Here is a 9,828-nt window from a genome sequence, read left to right on the forward strand (position 1 = left end):
GAGATAAAACGGCCGTGGAGGAAATGGTCTGAGTAATAAATACTGTCGAGCAGCAGTGCAGCTGAAGTGTAATGATCCAATAACCTGTCAGAAGGAGCTGCATGGCCCTTTGTGAAGGAAATTGAAGAAAAGTGAGTTTTTATTTCATATCAGCAAAAAGGAGATAAGAGGTAATAATAGCAGCTGTTTTACAGATTTATTCCACTGCCTCTGGAACAACACATTTATTTGATTGAACCATTTTGTTTTGGGGTTTTAGATGTTTATTGTGCACACATGCAGCACTCAATCAACACCACTTTTCCACAGCCTGTGTGATAGTATTTTAAAGGGGCAGTGTCATGAAAAATTTATTTTTAGAAATGTTATAATGTTATTTCCTCTTCAAAAACACACTTGAAGAGTTGGTTTGACTCTTTCATGCATGTTTCAGAACTCCTTGAATCTCCCGTGGCAACCATTCATTTGTGCAAAACACTTGGGTGACCCTAGCTCCGCCTTCGAGGCACAGCTAATCCTTCCGGGGGGAGGAGTTTTAGAAAGAGCAAGAGTTTGTAAAGCGACAGAAGCCCAATTCCAAGGCCTTAAACTACAAAATCAATCTGATATATACATTTTCAACTTAAGGAACTCTGTTATTTGATTCTGCTATAAAATGACTATGTGTCTGGAAAACACAAAATACTGCCCCTTTAAAGCATTATTTAGATTAATAACATTCAGATTACCGTTTGTATAATAAACGTGAAAATATTGTGGAGACTGATCAATCAAGTTCTTAGAAGATATGTTGAAAGAATGAATCCCGTTGTCATAATCACATCATGAGAAGAGCTAAATAAAAGAATTTCCAAAACTTTGTGGAGAACAATGTTGAAATCAAATATGTAAAGCTGGTGAGACCGAAGAAGAAAAAAGCTTTCGACACCAACGAGGGAAGTGGGTCACTTCTGTTAATCTTGTTACAGTAAATCGTCTCAATATAAACTTTGGAAATCCTCCCAAATAAAGCAGCAGCTCTCATTAGTGGAGCCTTTCTAGAGGAGGAGGAGAGAAATGAAAAGCAAACTGCTCAAAGTACTTTATACCTGAAGTGATGGGATGGAACCAGAGTCCCTGGTTCTGTGTTTCAGGGGCAGCAGCCATCCTGTAATCTGAAAAAAGTGGCGCAGTGTTTTGCTATTGTCAACACTCCAACAGCAAGATAACATCATCCAAAGGCATCGCATTTCACAGGTCACGAAAAAGCATTAATTAAAAAATATATTGAAAAGGTGGGAAGTAGGTCAGTTACACTAGCAAGACTTTGACAATCTTAACATGGATGTTCAGGTAAAAGGTTTTGGCGTTTGGTTGAGGTGTTTTTTTTTTAATAATATCAGCCCTGGTTTATTTTTCAAAAAGGAAATGGAAAACTTTTTTCACATCACATGAGTTGCAACATCAATCACCGGATGTTGCCACTGGCACAAAGAAGGATTTGACAGGAAGTAGTTGGAGGATGACGAGGCGGTATGTATTTTGATGAATTATCGCAGGAACAAACTTACTCACCTGTGATTTTAATCGCATTTCTTATTTAATTGAACTTCCTAGAGTTAAGGAGGATATGCCAACCAGAGAGTTTCCGTAATTGGTTCTGCCATGTTATAGCACGCTGCTGTTACAATGAAATCTGTATTTCACATTGAGCACTGACTTTTAGTTCATTTTACGTTTTCATGATTGCCGTGTCTACTATACGTTTAGTAGGGAATGTTGGGAATTTTCCCATGTTGGTGTGTGATGCAATTCACTTTTCATCCTAATATACCTGGAGCTGGTTCAACCCAGAGCCAGAGGTTCTGATACGACCACAAAGCTCATCCATCCATCCATCCATCCATCCATCCTTCCATCCATCCATCCATCCACTGCCTATGCCAAATTAATCAAATTTGGCCTACATATGTGCACCTACATATGTAGGTGTGTGACTGGTTGAAGGTTTTTCATGTTTTGTAATGACCCTGATGGAGACTACAAGCTGAAAAGCTTTGGTCTGTTATTCTAATTGGTTTTTCAATATTATCTACTGTCTACAATAAGGGGGAAAGCGAAGGACACCCTTCATGCTTCCATACAATTTAGAAGGAGGAAGAACAATTAGGTTCTGCCAATCAAATACTACTAATGCTCTGCGGTAAGAAAAAACATTCAAACCAAATGAGCACAAAAGACTCTCACCAACTGTCAAGTGTTGGTAAGATCATGATTGAGGCTTTTTTTGCAGCCACAGAACTCGGGCAGTTTGAGAAATGTTGCCGGTGACTTAATTGACCACATGCTCCTCGCATGCCAAACTATTTTATAGTCCGATGTGAAGGCCTCTGTTGGAAAGCGTAAGTCTGGCTGTCATGATTGGCTCATGAAGGGCACAACGGCCCTGAGCTCATCGGTAGATATTTATCAGAATGACAAGTGTAGCAGTCGTTCGCTGAAAGGCCAGACCTCAACCTGACTCAACCTTCAGAAAGCTGTGGATGAACAAATGCTTGCAACCAGAAGTGAGCGAAAACTACAAGCCGAACCCGACAATATCACGCAGAAAACAGATGCAGATGGGTCATCAGCTGGAGAGTAGTGAATTTTTAATATAATTCTGACAGACATGGAAACGTACATCTTCCTCTGACAGCAGGTCTTGTTGGTTGTGCTTTCCTCATACCTGTGGAAGTGATTGCAAACGCTTCCCACCAAGAGGCTTCAGCTGTCTCAAATAAAACACATTAAATATGATCTTATAAACCCGTGGCACAAAGATTAAGTCTAGTTCACACATTTGTGTGCGCTCGCGGCAAGTTGCTTCTTTGCTTTATAAATGATCTGCCATGTATCATGTGATAGATTACATGCCACCATTCTGGTAAAAACCTTCCTGGTATTGTGTAATATCAGGTGTGATATTCAGAGCAAAACATATGAATGATATCAAAGAATTAGAGTAAGCAAAGGCAATAATCGACAATATCGTTTAAGTAGGTGAATGTGTGAAAGCCTGTTGAAGTCTTGGGTTGCTTCCATTGTCAGCATAAAACAAAGTTTATCCAACCAAGCTATCTGGCACAATAACCAGGTAGGTGATCGCGTCATACCCAAATCATCAACGGCAGGTTTTACAAAAATGCTTAAAAAGTTATTTTAGGTTTAGATTGCATGTCTTAACGCTCTGGTCAATTTTTCTTTGTAATTCTGAATCGCGTTAGTTTGGAGTTCGTTCGACAAGAAAATACAGTTCTGTACAGTTATTTGAGGAAATCTGGACACCCTTTCAACCACAGAGTTCTGCACTAAGAAATAAAGTAATTTAGTTGACCTTGTTAAACAAAATTTATCCACAACAATTGTAGATATCTTACCCAGTGGAAGTTAGCGTAACCCCTTTGGTTGTAATACCCTAAAAGTAAGGCGCTTCTCCCAGTTTCTGTCATCAGTCTAAGGAGAGTTCGTCTACGTGAAGGGCAAATCAGAACTAACATAACAGATCTTCTCCAACATGCTTCCACAGGCGCCATTGTGGAATGTTATACTCCTACCAGTTTTAAAACACTTTACACTGTTCTGTCTGAAGGACGTACCATACCATACCAACTTTATTTATAAAGCACTTTAAAACAACCACAGCTGATACAAAGTGCTGTACATCAAAACACAACATAACAATAAAAAAACATAAAATAAGAACTTACAGTTTAAAAACAAAAACATACAATTTAAAACTAGATCCCGCTAGAGTTGAAAGCCAAGTAAAATAGATGGGTTTTAAGACGAGCTGTAAAAGTTCTAGAAAGAAAGACGTAGAAAGTTCTTACCCTGGTGTTCGTTCTTACTTTACTAGTGAGGGACACAAAGTGAAATGTACCTTCTTTGAAAACTTAACTCACCTTACTGAAGGTTTGTTAGCTTTACATCAATTCATTTATTTCTGTTTATCTTGGAGATGATTATTACCAAAAGGAAGCCCAATAACACTGATGGGTTGAGAACCCTGAGTTCAGAAAATCTGTTCATGGACAGCCAAATAAAAGGCTAAGACGATGTGATTAATAGTCAACTGAATACAGTCAGATACAATGGGCCTTTCTTTGAATATTTTCCATATGATTTGGTCAGTAAAAGCTTAACATTTACTTTCTGCACCTTTGTTACCATGGTGACAGTAGAGCCCAGCATTTGGGTGGGGAAGGAGGCGTTAATGATCAACTTTCCAGTGCAGCTCAAGTGCTGTCGTTCTGGCCGTTAACACGGCGAACGCAACGAAGATCCAGGATGTGGAAAATGAAGTGTTTGTTTGTGCTCAGGGTGTTTTTATTGTGCTCATACCTCTGTCACTGTGTGTTTGAGTTCAAGAACTCAGCCATCACCCACGAGCTTGTGTGTGAGAATCCTCTCTCTCTCTGTCTCTCTCTCTCTCTATCTCTCACACACACACAAACGCAGAGTTTGGTTATTAGTTCTATTCCAGGGTTCATGATTACAGAAGTTTGGTGAGCGTTACTGATTAGTGTTTGCCTCTGAGTGAATGTGTGTGATCTCTTCCCTTCTACCATTTCTCAGTAATCCAATTTGGTGTACCCCTTTGGGGCAGATGGGGGTCTTCTGAGGTGAATTTCCCAAATTAACTTTTTTTTTTACTCCAGCAACAATCTGAATTAACTGTATTTTGTACAAAGTTGACCTAAATGTTATTTCAATATAGGGGTGGACAACATGGCTGAAAGAAGTATTAAGATATAATCGTCTCAGATGAGTTGGTATGGATAATCATCGATTAGTTTTTGCCAAACTGGTGAGGTTACCTTTCCTGTTTCATCCACAGTTTTCACTCCACACTGTTGCTTCTCATTTTTAAGCTGTCATGAGGCCTGGCGGCGTATGCTACTCAGCTGGCTGTTGCTAAGTAACAAATAAGTAAGTTAGTTGATACCACCGACCTTGCTCAGCTGGCCGTGAGAAGTTGAGTGGCTAAAGCCTTTCCTCTGCCTACATCCCCCAGAATTCAGTGCAGTTCTGGATTACTAAACATTCTATCTGATGTGTTATCTATTGATATTGATCATTTATGGTTCCTGATTTATTATCCCGCCCTACATAAATCTTCATGTAATTTGTTTTTATTTTTGCTCTCGAACACAATTCAGACTAAGAATAAAAAACAAAGTGGTCAGATAGCCACCGTTACCACTTCCTGGGTTGTTTTCACGCTCTCTTGCTGTCTCTGTCATTTGATCGAGTGGAGGGTTGCCTCAATCAAAAGTCGAGGTACACTTTTGTTTGTATCCCTGCTCTGGTGCATCTCAGTTACCTCCTTGACATGTCAGGACGTTTTTTTGCAAAGTCCTGGTCATCAACCTTTTATTAGATTCGGGTGTTGGAGCAGGTATGTATCCCTAGAGGGAGAATGGCTCAGGGTGTTTTACCAAAGACAAAAGAGAAAACCTATGGCCGCTAAAATCTGATACTCTACTCCACGTGTTTCACATTTTATAAAGAAAGACGTTGTGCACAGTGTTGCTCAGAGGTTTTCATGTTATTTCCTCCAAGTGGTTCTTGGTGTAGCGCCCCCACAGGTGAGGAGTGGAACAGGCTTTTCAGTTATTGCAATTTTGGTCCTCAAACTCACAGAGTCTACCGGACTATCAGGTGTGAAAACACCCTAATTGTAAGTTAATGTTGATAAGTCTGTTTAGTAATAAGCCATTTCTTTGACTGTATCTTAATTGTGTTATATTTGCTTAAAGTCCTGATGATGACAGGAGTGAGGTTCCATTCAGTAGCTGCTCAAACAGAAAAAGCTCTTGCGCAAAAAAAACAAACAAAAAATTATACAAAGAAAACCGCTTCTGGCAAACCTCCCCTCACTTCACCCTCTGATTCTGATGTGATTAAAAGTTTTGGATTTGAACAAACTGGTGAAGTGAAGGTGGAGGGGAGGCGGTAATACACCATGAATAATTTTGTAGATAGGAGAAAGGGTTGAATATTTAACCATGTTTTCCCAATTGAGTTAACTATGTATTCATAATGTTGAACTTGATGATGCATATTTGCAAGTATCCCATATGTCTTCTGAAAGTACTTGGGCAGTGTCATGATTTTTTATAAGTTTTAGAGAGTCTGAACAAATGCAGCTTAGCCAGCGCTGTGACGAGTTAAAACTATCTAAGATGAATTCAGGACACAGACTGTGAGTGCTTCTTTGAAACTGTGGCGATTTGTGAGTTATTTCTAGTTAATCAGTCACACGCTTTGTTTTAAACCTGAAAGAGTTTTTTCTTATCTCAACATCAACCCCCACAGTTCATATCAATACTACTTTTTGTGTGTTTTCTTACTTGATCTGTGTAGTTGTGGAGGCTGCCTTCAGGTCTGCTTCTGCAGGCTTTCTAATGTCATTCACTGCTGTGTGTCGGGGCTTGTACATGTATGAGAGAGAGAGAGAGAAGGAGAGTGAGAGAGAGAGAGAGAGAGAGAGAGAGAGAGAGAGTGTGCACAAATCAAACGCTGTGTTCTTCTCATCAAAGCCCCGCCCTCCCTACAGTCTCTACGGAAACGCAACACAATTGGTACCTGTCGCCTGGCAACATTGCTCGGTATCTTTGGGACGCAGAGCTGCTGGCAGAGACCATACACACACATAGACACACACACACACACACACACACACAATACACTTTGTCTGCCACAGAGGTGGTTTCTTTTACATTTCTGTGTCCAGAAGTTAAATGGCCCAGCTCTCTACTCAGCCGGATTCTTGGACCTAACCCAAAGTTTAAAGTGTGTTATGGACTGAGACCAGTTTTACAAAGTTCATATCAAACATTAGCTTCTGTAAGTATCTAATTTTTAGACCTCATGTTGAGACACAGAAAACATGCTGATAGATTAATTTATTTAATGTTTTAGTTATTTGTGTGACATAGTTTGGCAAGCATAAAAACAATATTAGTACTTTTGACATAAGCCAGTTTAAATATGTGTTTTCATCTGCATATGGTTTTCATTTGCTTTTACAGTTTTTATTTAGGGTATTTATGTGACTTATGATAAAAATGTCATATTGTAAGTGAAATAACCTTCCAGAGTTGAGACATTTACCTTGTAATTTAACGGCTTGAATTTGGGCCTCTGTCTCTTTAAAAGCTTCTGCTTTTTCTTAAACTCCACCTTCAGGAAGTCATCACAACATGGCTCCTTTATTAACCCTTTAACAACGTTTTACCAACGTTGCTCTGAGAAGTAGCTCCTATAATGAGCTCAGCAGATGCACAGTTCCACCAGGTGTTTGCTAATTGGTGCTGGCTAGTCTGAAGGAGCTGAGAGGGGGCGTTGCGAGGGAGAACTGTTCTGCAACAATTAACCTTGGAAGTTTGGAAACTGCAGCTCTGAGGAGCAGCTTCGTCCTTGAAGGCGGAGCTAAATCCACCCAGGTGTTTTGCAGAGCTGAATGGTTGCCACGGGAGATTAAAGGATTTCTCAAACATGCATGAAAGAATCAAAGCAACACTCCAGGTATGTCTTTGATGAGGAAGTAATATTTTAACATGATGTAAAGCTAAAAAATAAAAAAAAGTCGATCTTACATAACACTGCCCCTTTAAGCTATGGGAATCCACTTCTAGTGACAAAATTTTCCAAAGTACCACAACAAGGCATTTATGCAGATGACATGCTGTCCCCACAAATCTCCTGATTTGTGCTTTGTTGTCTTAGAGTGCTGCTTTAGAAGAATAGCCAGGTGTGATTACTCACTGATTTAGAGAAAGTTACATGTTAGAAATATAAGTGGTCCAAAATATCAGCGTGTGAACTGTAACAGGGATGTCCACGTCACCTGCTACCTTTAGGTTTAATTACGGGTGCATGAGTCACTGCCGAATTTTATTGTTTTAATGTAATCACTGGGCAGAACATTGCTCCTAATGTAGAGGCAATTAAACCCTGAAGTTCAGGCCACTCAATAGAGGTGCAATTATTTCAGAACACCCCCCCCCCCCGTGTGACTGAAGAATAAAATGTCAGTGGGACGAAGCTTTCACATTAAAACCTCTCTGTCTTTCCGTTGATTCTCCATCAGTTAGCAGCCATGCTGGTTTGTGTGACTGGCTGCAGCTGCACAGCGAGGATCTGCTGTCAGCAGATCAGCGCGCACACACACACCGCTGCAGCAGAGGGACACGGCTCTGACAGAAACACATTTAGGAGACTATTTTTGCCCGTTCACACACTCACTGAGGCCGGGGGCTGGGTGGGGGGGGGACGGGTTTCTGTTTCAGGTTCTTAAAGGGCCGCCTCGCTCTACAGGTTTCTATGTGTAGGCAGCCTGGAGGTCTGACAGTATCAGGACCATGCTCAGAAAATACAAACACAATTATGAGAATAAGGTCTTAGAAGAATAAAGTCGAAATGATGGGAGAATGAAGTCAGACTATTGCCACTTTATTATTTTAATATTTGGACTTTATTCTTGTACAACATTATTCTGATGATAATATAACTTTATTCTCAAAATATTACAATTTTATTCTCATAATTTTATTTATTTATTTTTATTATTAATATTCAGTCATAATATCTGACTTCACCAATAGTCACATTTAAAGTTTATTCCAGCATCTTTAGATCCAATAAATACGAGTTTTGTTGGTTTTTGTTTGGCTTCTTTGTCATTGGCAAATTTTTGTCCTTCCTTGATAACTAAGTGTTAATTAATCTGATTAATTTATATTCATATTAGTGTTTGTTGAAAATTTCATATAGTATGCCATCCCTTTATTGCAATGCTACAATCCCACAGCATAATCCTGTCACCACCATGCTTTGCCTGTAGTGTCCTTAATGTCTGACAGCCTGACCAGGACTCTAATAAATATTTTATTGTGGCCAAATGCCTCAAGTTTTGTCTGATGGCTGTGTGAACCGTTTCTCCTGAACATAGCCACACAGTTTCCAGTTTCAACTTGAAGTTTTTCATGTTTTTCTTTTAATATTGGAATCATCTAACCACACATACGACCAAATCTTCTATTTTTTAATTTCCCATTTAAATATTGCTTCACTTTAAACGGTGATGCTGATGTTCCAGGTCATGGCAGACTTGAGCCCTGGTTGACCCTGAACATTTGAACCTCTGAGGGTGAGCGTTTGGGTTTTCTTCCCAACTTGCCAAGATGGCTGCAAGATGGCTCTACTTATAAACCCATAAGCGTATGTAAAGTTCTGACCAGAAGTGTGTACAGAGTAAACCAGCTGATGTTTGATTTGCATAAGAGAACATTGTGATGATTCTGGGTTTTGCGTCTCAATGGAACACATTTGCATCAATGCAGAGACGGAAGATGATTGAATTTCCAGCCTACACAAAGTGGCAGGAGACAGTAGTCAGCTCCAGAAAACAATGATTGCATTACGCCAACTCTTTGAAAAGAGAAGAAGCAGAGGAGACGCTTCCACGTTCAGCTGACTGAGATAATGGGAGGGAGACTCGTCAGTAAGAGACAGAAACTGTTTCTGAGGAGAGAATCACATGTTATGAACTACAGGAAGTAGAAAGAGATGCGGAGAGAGAAAGTTGTGGTCATTTTTCTTGGGATTTCGTATGACGGATTGAGCAAAGAAAACAAACTCTTTTGAACATTTTTGCAAAAAAAATCTGCAAAGTGTGGCATGCATTTGCAGAATGTGTCTGCCAGCTTTGTATGTCTAGAAATAAGGTAGAATCAGATTGGATGGTGATCATCCTAAAACACATTTGTATTTCTTGGCACAGACACTGAACTTGATTTTAAT

The sequence above is a fragment of the Poecilia mexicana genome, unplaced genomic scaffold (genome assembly GCF_051168715.1).
Source record: "Poecilia mexicana isolate PSO_F unplaced genomic scaffold, ASM5116871v1 scaffold_2, whole genome shotgun sequence".
In the NCBI taxonomy this organism is placed as follows: Eukaryota; Metazoa; Chordata; class Actinopteri; order Cyprinodontiformes; family Poeciliidae; genus Poecilia; species Poecilia mexicana.